Source organism: Melospiza georgiana, chromosome 8 (assembly GCF_028018845.1).
Source record: "Melospiza georgiana isolate bMelGeo1 chromosome 8, bMelGeo1.pri, whole genome shotgun sequence".
Classification (NCBI taxonomy): Eukaryota; Metazoa; Chordata; class Aves; order Passeriformes; family Passerellidae; genus Melospiza; species Melospiza georgiana.
The window spans coordinates 2,120,638-2,135,328 of NC_080437.1; positions in this window are offsets into that span (position 1 = coordinate 2,120,638).

Below are 14,691 nucleotides of genomic sequence, written 5' to 3' on the forward strand. Positions count from 1 at the left end.
CAGTGGCTATTTTAAAGTTCAGTGGGGGTTGAAAGGGAATAAGGATGATGCAAAAATACTTCTAATGGCTTAATATTGAATACATTTCTATTAGAGATCAAAAATTAGAAGAAATCAAGCTAGTATATATTGATTTATAGGATGTAAGCATATGCTTTTGTGTCACTTGAGACCAATAATTGTCATTTTAATTCTTTAGTGATAAATGTAATACCTATAAATACAGAACTCAGCAAAGCAAACAATGCAATCAGATTTAATTTGGTCATAACACCAGCTGTCCAATACCTAACAAAAATTTTTTTTTTCCTTCATGACAAATATTACTTTAATCTAGATCAATTACTTTTTCTTTCAAAAGAAGAAAAATCTTAAAGAATACCTAAGCTCTAAGCAATTTGACAGATGCTTAGTTATGGGTTATTAATGTGAGAGACCATTTTCTCAGAGGCTCAACAAAGTACAGTTGCCCGTGCATCCGGAAACAATCTGATACTCTATCATTAAATTTTTTTTCTCATAATGCTACGAAGTTTCTGCAAATTATTACCTTGAATGTAATAATTAATCATATTTAAGCAGTTTTCTGAATAAGCCCTTGATTTAAAATTTGAGGAGTCTCTGTTATCTGGAGGAAATAAATTTGGTTCTTTCTTTGGATATTGTTGAACTGCATCTTGTAGATCTGTTTCTTCTGTCTGTGTTTCCTCATAAAACTGTAAAAAATTACAGTTTCTTCTCCCCCCTCCTTGTAATAGTAGAAGTGGTGTTGTAGTGGGAGCTTGACAGTCTCGTTGGTTATAAAATGGTGTTTGTGGGAATGTGTGTGTTCACTATAGGGGGGTTGTTATCTTGCTGTATGGAAAGTTTTTGTTGGGTGTAATTATTTTGTTGTACAGAAATTTTTTGCAGGGTGTTACTGTCTTGTTGTGTGGAAGTGAGTGTGTATCCTTTGTGTTGATGTAAGGAATACATCCTCACACCTTGAAATCAGGTCTTCTGTGGAACAGCAGATCTGCGAAATCCAGAGACATTTACCAGGCCCTGATTCAGTAAAGCTAATCTCCAAATGAACACTGATTTTATTAACATTGCATGTCTGAAGCATTTTGCTGATGTTTTAAAAGAGATGCATTTCTTAGCTTGTGGAAAGTATCTCACTTGTCTGTCTCTCATAACAAGGAAGTCGTCTTGATGTTCATTCCTTTTAGTCTGAGATTTCTATGAATTATGAATTTCAGCAACAGTTCCTACACAGGGATTGCCTACAATTATTTCATAAGAAACGGATACTAATCCAATTGAAGTCAAAGGAATTATTTCCACAGACTCCCACTGACATTAATCCATGCCCTAAATTCCTAATAACCAATGGAGAAGTCTTTTGTATAGCACTGTAGGAATAGATACAAAGAGTAAAATATCTGCTTTCAGTATTTATTATATTAACCATTTGGCTCTGGCTTTCCTCAGTGGATTAGTTTAAACACTGAAACTACTGGCGCACTAAACTGCCTTGAAATATGAGGGCATCATTTAATGAAGAATCTAAAAGAAATTACAGTTTAGGAGGCTTCCTTTCCTCAGACCATCTTCTTAAGACTTGTTCATAAATGCCAATGTCTATCAATTAGATCTATATTGTAAACAAGCAGTTTAATTTAGATAAGCAAGCTGTATTTTTCTTAGAAAGGGATCACTACAGCAGCTGGGCTGAGATTTTTGTCCCAGCTTTCCCAGCTCAGCAGACCTGAATAAAAATTCATCCAGTCCCAGAGCAAAAAAGTGAGCAAAGATTTTAATGGGCCTTTCAAATGAAACAGCTGCATATGCATCCTCATATAAAGAATCACCTTGAAGAAATGATCAAACACTTACATCACTATAGAGTAATTCCACACAAAAGGTTTTGTTGTTTCTGATTAAAGTGTAAAGCGTTTGCAATGCAGGGTGGAAAAAATATTCTCCTAGAAGGGAGTGTTATTGGCTTAGGTTAATTACAAGAGATACAAAATACTGGCACAGATTTCAGTGCCTTCATCTGTGCACTACTTGCACAGCAGCTTCTGCCAAAGTGGAGAAAGAAGAGACAGAAAACAAGAGAAAACTGCATTCTCAGAACAACAGAGGAGACATTCCTGGACTTCTAAAGCACTTTGCTAGAACCTAGAGGCAATGGCACAGAGATAATGTCACGTTCTCATAAACAGTCCCAAAGCAAAGTTTGTCACCAGCCTTTAAAAAAAAAAATAACTGTAGATAAGATAAAGCCAAAACACCCCTCTGCCTAGGAAAGAAATATTTAGACCATCTGGATTTTTCAAATAATCTGACTTGCAAATTTCAAATTCAATTCAAGAAAAAATTTAAGCTGGAGTTTCAATTCCTAAATTAAATCCCACTGAGTTAGTATCTGGAATTGGGCTGGTTTTTTCTCATTTGCATTCAGTTCTCCTGCCACAAAGAAGCAGAGGATATAAAACAACAAAGCCAAGAAAAAGAATTGTTTTCTGAAGCAATTCTGCTGAGGATTTTCTTTTCTATTCCCTCCTGAAATAACAAAATGTATGTGAGTCATGTAGAATTCTTGTAGAGGCATTTTGGTCTCAATAAACTCAGCTATTTTAAGAAGAGCAGCATTAAAATCAGTAAAAAATAGTAGACTCTACTAAAACAAAGCAAGAAGCTGCCACCTCTATGGACAAAGGCTATACTCCAAAAACACATGTTGACAGTGAGGAAGTAAATATGTTATCTTTTTGAAGGTTGTTAGGTATTGTTTCGCTTTTTGTTGTTGAGGGTAGAACAGTACAAGCAAACAGCCTGACAAGTGACTTTGTTCCATACAGCATGGGTGGATCATTCCCTGCCTGTAGCCTGCATGTGACTAGTTCATTATCAGGAAGTATTTGGGGCTTAAACCTCAGATTTCTCTGCTACCACTGAAGACATGAACTGCATGATTTGCTAGGAAGAATTTCTGCAGATTTTTTGTATGAACGGTCATAAGTTTAAAACCCGTTTCCAAGACCATATTCCAACATTTACTCAGCTCTGTTTCCATGGACAGACATCCCTGGTTACCGACAGGCCTGAACCAGAATATTCAGGAACAGCTAATGCAGAAATGAGTCAGTGCAGCCTAGTGCATGGTCTAATCCAAGTGAATATTCTTTGAAAATATGCTCAGCAGGATTGACCACATCATAAAAAGCCCTGATCCTGCATTATTAAAGGTAATAGGATCTTTGTCACTGACTTTCAATGACCATTGGAACGAGTCCCAAGGTACCAGCTATCAGAAAGGGCAGCTGCTTAAAATTTTTATTGCTCTTTTACTTGAGAGCTATCAGAATAAAACATACAGTGCATATGTATGGGCATATAGAGATGCAAAAGTGCCCACACACAAAGTGTTAATTTTTCTGAGGCTTCTGTAGCTGCAAACATCTACAGATTCAACAGATTATCTGGGAAGCACTGCCAGAATTTTACACTACCAATTAGTCGGCTTCAAGGACAGTGGTTTTGCTGCTAGCACCATAAAAGGCTGGCAATTTCACAGACTTGGATCGAACCCCTGATATTTGCTCCACTGTGCATTCACTCAGGATACCTGGGAGCTGCCTGACTCTCCTTTTAGTTCAGCACACCTGCGGATTTGCCTCTTCTTAATAGCAAGAAACCTGAACCTGAGAGATGGGGACCAAAGGAGTCTTGCGGCTGATTACTTTTGTCAGCAGCTACTTTAACACAGGCCACGCATCCAGGCTGAGAGCTGGACTGTCAAGTGTGTTTTGCGGAGAAAAGAAGAAACCCCACAACTTTGTAAAAGTTGTAAAGCTTGGTATGTTTATTACAGCACTGGACGCATGCGGAGATTGCGCTCCTCAAAAAAGGCATGCGTACCTCTGAGAACTTCAGGTCTCTTTTTGTCTCTCTCTTAAATACATATGCATACAGTTTCACAATAGGTTCATATATATTCATTTTTATGGGTTTCGTGTGACATTTACCACTAGTTCCCTTTTATCAGAAAGAATTCTGAGGTCAGGTCGACTTGCCTTTACAGCAGTCCCTGTCTCTCTCTATCATCTTCTGTCTCCCCCCCTTTATCTCTGTCCTTCACTGAAGTAACTTCACTGAGCTTAGGCCTTGCAGTCTGGCTGAATAACTATGGTTTCTAACCAGAACTCAAATCAGAAATGTACATTTCACCTAAATTAAAATGGATTTCTATCCTGGAAAAATTTTCACTTTGCCTCAAGTGTGCAATTCTAAAAGTGAGCAATCCAACACCTGAAAGTTCTGGCTCCTTCAGGAGACCTCTGCTTACAAGGTAAGGAAGAACAGCTCAGCACTACAGGGAAAAGGTGAATGGATTTGAGCCTGTTTGCAAGGGAAGACAGAAAAACTGTGTTAAGAATTAGTAAACTTTTGTCAATGGAATGTTTGTTAATGGCCAATAGACACAGTATTTTAAGTAGATGATGAAAGAAGTGAAGGGAAAAGAGATAGGTTTTTCCTCACCCACTTTCTTCAAGTATTTAGAACATGTTTAACCATCCTGCTCATTACCCAGCTCTAGCTACCTATCAAGGATCAAACTAAGAGTTTCTAGATTTCTCCTCCTATCCCATCAGTCACTCCTTCCACCTGAGCTTTTTTGTTTGGTTAGTTTTTAGGCTCAGGCTTCCAAGTTTATTTCTTTTGTCCTTGAAAAAGTGAAATTAACAGATATAGAGATACTTTATGGTGATTGATGAAGTATTCCCAACAGGAAGACCCCAGTTCTCATCTAGAAACTGGGGGATGGTGAAACAGTATTCATAACTTAACAATGTCAGACTGGATGACTTGAACATCATATGAAATACTGGACTGCATTCAACTCTTGGCCCTGTTGTTCCCTTTTGATCTACCATATAGCAATATATTGCTACATAAATAGTATTTAAGTATGGTCTCACTGTAAAACTCCTTCTGTTTTGATGCCTTTTTTGTTCCACTATTTTAATGAAACACTAGTTCTAGATTCCTTGCCTGGAAACTAGCAAAACCAGCCCATTTTGCCCAAAAAGACTTATCACTAAAATGATGGACACTATGGTTTTAAAGCATGCAGTTCTCCCTGTTTAAATCCCCTGACTTTTATAGCATTCTTTTCCAGTTTTGTTTACATTTCAAGGGATGAGGATATGTAGTTTGCCCCAACCACTTCAGCTTATTGTTCCTTCCTTTCCCCCTCTCATCCATTCTTTCTTCCATGAGATACCTTTCCGTGGTATTTGCATTTATATTCATAACAACATCTTATTCATTAAAACACATCCCCACCGTTCTGGTGCCTTTGCTGCCCCCTCAGACTTGCTGTTTTGGGATGCAAAGCAGCCTCTGTCTTTTTTCACCTTCTCAAACTCTAAGTGTACAAATTAATACACATGGAGGAACTCTGGAAGGGTGCTGAGGGGTGCTGGAACTGTCCCACACCCAGAAAATTCATACACCATCAGAAAATGCACACACCATCACTAACCAAGGGAAGGCAGAGACACCCAGATTGCTGAGGATCCTGCTTATGCAGGATGATGATGAACACAAACTACCTAGAAATTCATGCTTTGCTCATGGAATCTGACCAGAGAGAGACCATGTTATATCATCTGAAATGTATTTTGAATGGGTTTTTTATTTCTGAGTGAGTAAGGAGTTGGGAGCAATTTATGATGTACCTTTTTCTTATGAACAGCAGGAAGCAGGAATGTATTACCCATAGGTTATTACTTCAAAATATGAAACAGAACTCTGTAATCATCCTCAGTCACTCTCCTTCATCCGTGGCAATTTGCATTAATTGTGCATTTTTATTTTGATATTTAGATACACAGTTGTTTACCATTTGCATTATATTTTATTTCTAATACCCATTGATGGGTCTTGATCGTAGTGTTGCATGAAATTTTGACTTACAAGCAATTTAGTACACATTTTCATGGTAGCAAATACAATATGTTACTGAGGCTGACATGTTTTTAGTGACAACTGCTGAAGAAATCTCTCCTCCAAACATCTTCAAAGCAAATCCCTAGTTCAATGTGAAAACCAAAACTAGTGGATTTCAGTATAGACTTTCAGAGATAAGCTAATATATGTTTTATAACTGCTCTCAGTGAAATTTTCTGATGTTTCTTACCTATATGTTCTTTTAAATGTATATGTAATTTTGGAATCTGCAAGGATGTAAATAATCTTATTTGCCTTGAACTTTCAAAAGACTGCATCTGTGGGCATGTATTAAGGCAACTTCAAAAATCTCAGTGCTCAATACTACAAGGTTCATGCAGTACAAGGCACTGCTTCTTTCCTCTAGGTACCGGAGGCTCATCTGCTGAGACTGACAACATAATTTCTCAGAATACAGGAAGAGGGCAGAAATAAGATGCCTGGAACACACTGTACAAACCATACTGAAAGGCAGAGCTACTGAAATGGCTCAAGACTACATTTCATCAAAATCTCAATGTCCTATGTATTTTATGTATCTAGTGAACATGGGGAAAACAGCATTTCCTGCTCTTCCTGTAGTCACCTGGCTGGCCTGGGTGGATTTTATGCAAACCGTGCAACTCAGATCATCTTGCCAAACTGCCTATCAGATCCTATTAACAAATTAATATGCAGCCTTGTGTTACAGAACCAGAGAAAAATATATATAAAGAACCCAACATCCACAATTTGTATATTTTCAAGAAATATCAATTTTCAATTTAAGGAATTTAACTCCTTATTTTTATTTCTGAGGTTCATAACATCCCCGATAAATCTCTGAGGGATTTGACCTCCCACTGCTCCACTGTTTATGCTGGAGTCAGATGGATAAGCAGAACAACCGTGGTTTTGCTAAAACTTAAGTATGTGTACAAAATCCAAAGCCAAACCTGCGCCTATAAATAAGGCCGCAGACAAAACCCTGCAAAACAAACTCCCCCAGCATGAGCAGAGATTGAAGACAGCAAGCAGAATATTCTGCCCCATTTCAAGAGCCACGAGCACTGCTGGTCATCCCCTTCTGAATGATAACTGCGGGCTCCAAAGAGAGCCCTGCCCTTGTCCCCGTGCCAAAGCTGAGCACACGTGCTGCACACACATACTGCGTGCATCTGCGGGCACTGCAGCTTCAGCAAGAGGCACATGATGCTTAACGTGAACTCAGGGTGTTTATTTAAAGAGTAAAAAACCCATCCATTTTCATTGTTCTGTGAAAGACAGAGAAGATGGGAAACGGAGAGGTTGGCTCAGGCCTAACATACCCATATGCTGCAGAGCGAGGCTCAGGCTGGTATCCCTGAAAGGCAGTGACAAAGGAGGAATGCTCATTCAAGAAGACACAGCAGCAAGGTAAACAATCAAAATTGCAGCAATGAGGATGAATTGCAGGCAACTCAGATATATGAGGGAATGAGAAACAACTAACTTGGCTACAGAGAGATCACAGAGAGTGCAACGCATTCTGTGCAGCTGCTCAAGAATTGATTAACTCCTCGTGTGTTTGAGCAGCACCTCTCTAGCGCTGCCAATGCTCAAATGTCCCTGCACCAGCATCCACCAAGAGGAGAAACTGTGGTGGAATGCTGCTGTCAGCTCTGGAGCAGAGATTTAATCTGGATTTTGTCCTAAACCTGCTGTCGTTCTTAGAATAATGACATCAATACTAATGGTTTTTGCAGCAGATGAACTATAATATGGATAATGAGCTGCGAAGTCTGGTATGCCAATTGCCAGCTTCAATATTTTTCTCTTCTCTCCAGAATTTTCTAAGTGAAAACCTAGTTGAAAATAGTGAACTGTGTTTTCACATTTGCTGCCAATGAAAGAGTACAGAAGAGTTTCATCTTTCAGGATGTTAACTGTTTTTTTAAATGAGATGTTAAATGATAAAGGTAATGGTCATCTTTACAGTTTTTATGGCAATTGAGACATTAGTCATAGATGAAGATTTGCTCAGGGAGGAAGAACAGAGTGTCCCTCTGTGGGTTTTATTTCTCTGGGGAAAATAGATTCTGCTTAATGAAACTATGAAACAGTCCTGAGTGTAAAGGCAAGGAGTAAACCAAATTTTTAAAAATTGTTTTCAGAGCAAAGTCAAAATTGATAAATTGCTTCCTCTCAGATATATTGCTTTACAAAATTTAAAAAATTCCCCCAATGCCCTGGCAGCTGACATTCAAAACAAAAAGAAAAGAAATCAGTTTCTTGGCCTCTAGAGACTTCTAAAAGCTCTGTCACCCCCATAACCCCTTTGCCCTGTCCTCTGCCTTTAGGGAAGAGTTTGTAAATTGTCAGCTTACCCCCTGAAAAGAGCACTCTAGGGCTCTACTATAAGACTGCCCCTTTTTAGGGGACCCTCAGTATTCTGCTCCATAATGGGGTTAACAACATAATTTTCTGTAAAAAAGCATCTTCCAGCTACAATACTGGGTTTAGTTCTGAGCACTCTCATCCTCTTTTTCCTTATCTTTAGTTACATTTGCTGCAACAACGACCGTGCTGAAGCCTCACTCTCTCTCACTGAAGAATTTCAAGGCTTTTATCCCAACCTACCATGACACTGAATTTTGGCATTTTTAAAATGTCCAGTTCATCCACAGAACATCCTTTTGAGGCTGGCTTCACTGCATTACCCATGCTCTAAGGATGAGATGCCTCAAAGCAAATAAATCAGGAATTGTCATCAGGCTGCAGGGTTAAATCCAGCTGGAATGCACAGAATGAGGCTGTGACCAGCAGGGTGCAGTGGGCTGGGAACCAGAGCCAGGCTCAGTGCCCATCCTACTACCCCAGCTGCACTCCAGCCCACTGAAGCCATTTTATTCAGTTTACCACTTAGGCTGATTTGGGCTTTGGAACAGCAAGAGCAGTTTTGATGACGGCAGAGGTGGAGAGTGGCCTTTGAAGCCTATGCAGAACTGCACTTTACTGTGGGAACTCAGCACGTCACTCTGGATGTCCAGAGTTACCGAGACAACCCTTGGGGGGCTCGGAAATCCTGGAATGCTGCTGGAAGCGCCTGGTGGCTTGACTCTGACCTTTCGAGGGATGTGCCACCTGTTTGAGGACATGAGAGTCACTTGGCGATAAATGGTGTAAGAATGATGTATTTACAGGGTGAAATATAGATTTTAGGATTTTGGTACAGGGGGGTTATGGAGACAAGACGGAGGGATCAGGGCGTATCTTGTCCTTCTTCTTTCTTTTTCTTGTCATCCATTTTCTGTGGTGATGTTGGCACTTTGGGATTGGTTCTTGGTGAAGGTGCACTTGCTAATATGGGTGAAAGGTATTGGGAAATAAAGGTAAATATGATGTATGTAGTTTTTAGTATAAAAATAGACGACCGCCCAGTGGGAGGCCAGAGTGCCCTTGGCGGCCTTGCTGGTCAGACCTCTGCCGGGCAGAAAGAAAATTCTTTAGATAAGAAATAATAAGGAATTTGAAGACTGAAAATCTGCAGAGTCCAGACTCGTCCTTTGGAGGGTGGGCTGTCCCAGGGCCATCCTACGCGTGACCGTGCAGAGACAGACAGCCAAAACGGACACTTTACCTATTGGGATTGTACCCACATCAGTCTTTCTTACATTTAAGTGATAAAATTAGTGCTAAATTTTGTATTTTCTTGATAAGCGTACAGAAAATTATTTAGTATATTTTGAAACACTGGTGGCTTCTTAAGGGAGTACAATATCTCCTTTAAGAAATTACATTATGATTTTCCAAAGAGGATCTAGAAATACTGTGACAGTTGTCACCATCTACTACTGTGCTGAGAGGCAAATAATCATGCAGAAGCTTGCAACTCTTGAGTAACTGATCAACAAATCATATTAAAACTGTTCCAGAGACTGACCTGCAACCTCACAGTTAATAAATATATTTTCACTGATTTCAACAAGTTGTACTTTGGGGCATTGCTTACTGGAAAAGAATGTCAGCAGTAAATACTTAACAAATTAACTCGTTATTCCACTTGGACTTTTTGTAGAAAGTAACCAGGTCAGTTTCAATACTTTCTGCTTTATAAACGATAAGAGTATTCAAAGATGAATATTTGCAGTAAGAATTTATTATCCTTTCAAGTCCTTACTCTCTTATTTATATGCATTTCCAGCTTTCTTAGTTCAAGTTTGCATGCCTTCTACATCCTATCTGAACTAAATCAGAACACAGAATGGAGCAAAACCAATTCACTGTGTGCTACCTGCAAACATGGTATGTACATGTTATGCTTCTTGATTTAATTAGACTCTTTACCATTTAACTGCACTCCAGCGTCTACATGAATGTTGGTCAAGAACTTCCTTGTGCTGTCTTTGCCTTAAAATTTGTATGTTTCATCATGTCCTCACAAAGAAAGGCTCAAAGGGAGCAGTCAGAGAAAATAAGTACATTTTGCAAAATATCTGCTAATCACTAATCAGCTGGCAGCTCCTCAGTACTGGGGAATCTTCTGAATGACACATGTACAGGAAACAACTCTACAATGAGGCTACAAAGTCATGGCTTTGGGCAAAGCTGTGAAGGAGATTTGAGAATGGTGAAAACAAAATGGTACAGGTTTAAATCAAGTGGGTGAACCCACACCCACACAGACAGATTCCCAGCCTAAGAAACCAGTGACGAGACCTCTGGAGAAGGATACCATGGATGCCCAGAACAGGAACTACTTTGGAAATTACATCATTTGTACACTACATGCTGAATGACCAAAACCTTAAGATAAAAGCTTTTGAAATTTTTTACAGTATTTTCTTGGTACTATTCTAATCGCTTCCTATGTGCAAAAGTATTTCCAAGCGTTGCAGTATATAAAGAAAAAAAAGATTTCAATTTGTCTGGGTTTTTTTTGTATGATTCTCCAGCAATGATAAAAAACAAATCTGAAAAGAAATTTTGATATCTAATTAGCTGAAAATGTAATCGCACTTTCAAAACCACTGTGGAAACTACCAGTGCAATATTCAAGACATAAAGCTCTATGACTAAAAAAATTGAAGCAAAAACAAAATGAAAGAACCCAAAATAAACCAGCGAGGTCAGCAATCATTACTGCAACTCATTAGCTAAGCCTACTTTCCTTTAGAGGCAAGTCTTTTTTAAAAAGAATGTACAAGCACACTGGCTCTGATGTATTAATTTCAAATTATTTCTTTTCTGGAAAGACAGAGTTGTTACATGATCTTTATAGTCACTGTGTAAATAAGGCTTTATTTCGCTGTGAATCTACATAAATTGCTGTAACAATATATTGATTTTACCTTTTAACATCCACTTTGAATTGTCTGACCAGAAAACGAAACTGAAAAGTAATCTCCCTGCCAGCACAGTCAATCACTGTCTCCACTGCCAATCCAGTAGAAACTCTTTGTCATTAAAAAGCCAATATCCCATGCATTTTAGGATATTTTTTAAAAATATCACCTTAGGGAACTAGTGCAAAAACTAGAGAGGGAGATACTAAACAACAACTCATCTAAAGATAAAAACCCTATTAATATAAATCAATAAATAATTAAAATTAGAAACGGTAATACAAATGAAAAAAATTGTGTCATATTTCAAACTTCTTTACAGTTGTTTGATATTTATTTTATCAGTTCTTGTTTCATAATGTATTTTAAATTTCTTTATAATGAATTTTTAACTGAGAAACATCTTTTCTGTAATTTAGCCCACAGACATTTGAATCATCAATTTCCACTAGTACATTTGCATAAAACCAGTTCACCTCTAAAATTCATCTGCTTCAAGGACTGCTTTCTCACCTGAAGTCATACAGCTCTTTATGGGATGTAGGCACCTTTCTGCTGCTTGGGGCCATGTTGGAGGGCTTGCAGGAACATATTCTTTCTCTGTCCAAGAGGCTCAGCTGATGGATGGTATGGAACATGGTGCAAAAAACTGTCAGAGAAAAACAAGAGTTAGCACCATTAGGTGGAAAAAAAAATGTTGTCTGAAAAACAGTGCGGATTTGTGTCAGGGAAAGACAAAAATAGGTAACAAAATGCAGGAATTTTGCATACTGCATATTTATTTACATAATATAACAAAATACTGCCTTCCCCAATTCTCCTCAACACACTGGGAGAGATCGTCATACTTGAACCTCTTTTAAAATAAATTTTCATCATGCTTGTTTAATGTCTTTTACTATACTGGCACAGGACTGTCATCAACTGGGGTATGTTGAGAAGAAATTTAGAAATGTAAAAAGATAGTATAAATAATAACAACATATAATAATATATTATTTATATTAATATATAATAATAATAATAACATCTGGTTAATGTTTTTAAAAATGCATCTTTAAAAAATAATAGTATTTTGGCATTCAGAAGACCATAAACAAAATACAGGGCACTTTTCTGGGATTTCTACTGATCCTATTATTACTTACCCAATAGTTAAAAAAAAGGGTTGTATTTTGCCATCTGAGCTGAGACAAACGCCAGCGGCTGCGACGGGACACAGAGATACTGGGAACAGTGCTGGGAACCCACAAGGGTTCTTCCAAAACTATACGAGCAGAACCAGCAGGAGTCTGAGAGCAGTACAATGAGCATTGTTAGGGAAGCAGGGTCTTGTGCAAACAAATATTAAATGACGCGGTTCCCCTCAGTGATTAATTAATTTGGGATGTGCCAGAAGAACCCAAAGCAATGGAGTGTATAGGCAGAGTAAATCAAGTGCTCTCTCACAATACAGACAAGAGGCGTTTAATGAAATCAAAAGGCTGCACTTTAATACATTAAAAACTGATTAAGTGGATGTTTTAACGCAACACAAAATTAACCAGAACAATTCACTGGAGAAGAAGAGTAAGAGATTAGAAAATAGATGCATGCACTGGCTGCACTCACACAAAGTGTGTCTGATCTCATGTTTGAGGAAGCAGTCAGCCGCTGCTGAACACAAATGGTGATTTTCCCTCTTTCTCTGAGCTGTCCATTGACCTGTGAGCAGTAAGACCTAGAACAGTCCTACTGGCAGGGAAAACTCTAAAAAATGGCCAGCACACTATGCTGCAAATAAGTTACCCTGTGTGAAGTGAGCTGTAACAGCTGGCCATGTGTCTGCTCTTAGACACAGCACTCCCTAAGCACTTAGGCTTAGCCTAAGGCTCTTTCAAGAGAAAGGGCAATGATGATCACTGAAGAATGACTAAAGGGAACAGTTAAAATGGGTATTTATATGAAAAGCCAAAATGCATGGACGCAAAAAATTAAACCTACTTCCCCACACACATTAACATGACAGTAACATTGTGCTCAGAGAAAAGTTAGGAAATTACTTAGGCCACAGGACAATAGTGAGAACTGCATATGGAAAATAGTCCAGCTGGATCCTGAGCTAGGTCTCAGACAAATGCTGCCATGGGCCAGGGATGTGCCAGCTCCAGACTGTCAGAGAAGGGCTGACTTCCACCCACTGTGAATACATGAACAAATCCTGACACAAAACCAGCCTGAACTACACAGGTCCTGCTCCTGAGTGACTGTTCAAACCTCACAATGTGAAAAATGCATGTATTTTACGATTGGCATTTTGCAAATATTAAAATGAATATTATATGTGGTGTGTTAGAAAGTAATGTTGTATTAATTATCTTAAGTACTGTGTTAAATATAGTTTTAGGTTATAAAAACTGTTAAAATAGAAACTGTGCTATGTAAGATGCTTTGTTTAACAAGAAGGGCTTGCAGCGACATAGCAGCAACAGGACACCTAAATCTTTCAGAGAAAAAGAATTTATTGCCTTCTTATCAGGAGAAACAAACTTCTTCCCGCCTCAAAGGCGCTATTAGGATTAGAGGGAAGAAGTTGAGGAAGACCAGATGGAATCCTGTATTTGAATGGAATTTATGCATCATGTATGAAGTGTATGAATATGCAACAGGCTACTGCTTTTAAGGGTTAATCCTTTTTTAATGGGTGTCCTTCTTCAGGCTCATGCTGCCCAGAAAAAGGTACCCGGACATCCATAACTCTTTGTTTTTATTGTCTCATATTGTCCTAATTCAGTTTGTCCAAACTGTTATTACTCTAATTGTGTTACTATACTTTTTTAACCATTTTATTACTATTAAACTTTTAAAATTTTAAAAACAAGTGATTGGCATTTTTCACAATAGGAATTTTAGTCTGCTGTTTCACAAGTCTTCAACAGCTCCCAGAGACCACAGGAGGGATCTACATTCAATCACTGGAGGCTGGGCCTGGTATGTTTCATTTGCAAAGTTAATGGAAGTTTTAGGAGTAGTTGCTTTCAACAGTACCTTGAGTATGCTCCTGCCTTGACCTTGCCTTACATTCCTCGCCTTACACTGCTTGGTTAGGGGAACAGAGAGCACTCTCACTGCTGCTGTCGCCCCTGGGCCTGATCTTTCCTGCTTTGCAAGACAAAGCTGACATGCCATGAGACACAGCTAATGCCACAGGGTAAATCAATTTTGAGGCACTAGGTCAAGAAACTCCAGGGAACAGTCCTACAAAGCTGAGCATGCAGGCCTCTGCCCAAGAATAACACCATGTTAGCCCCAGGCAGTTAACACATGAGGAAACTGCAGTATCAGTCATGAAATAAATATACTTCCCCTGGCAAAACCAGGAGATACCTATGTTGGGACAGACAGA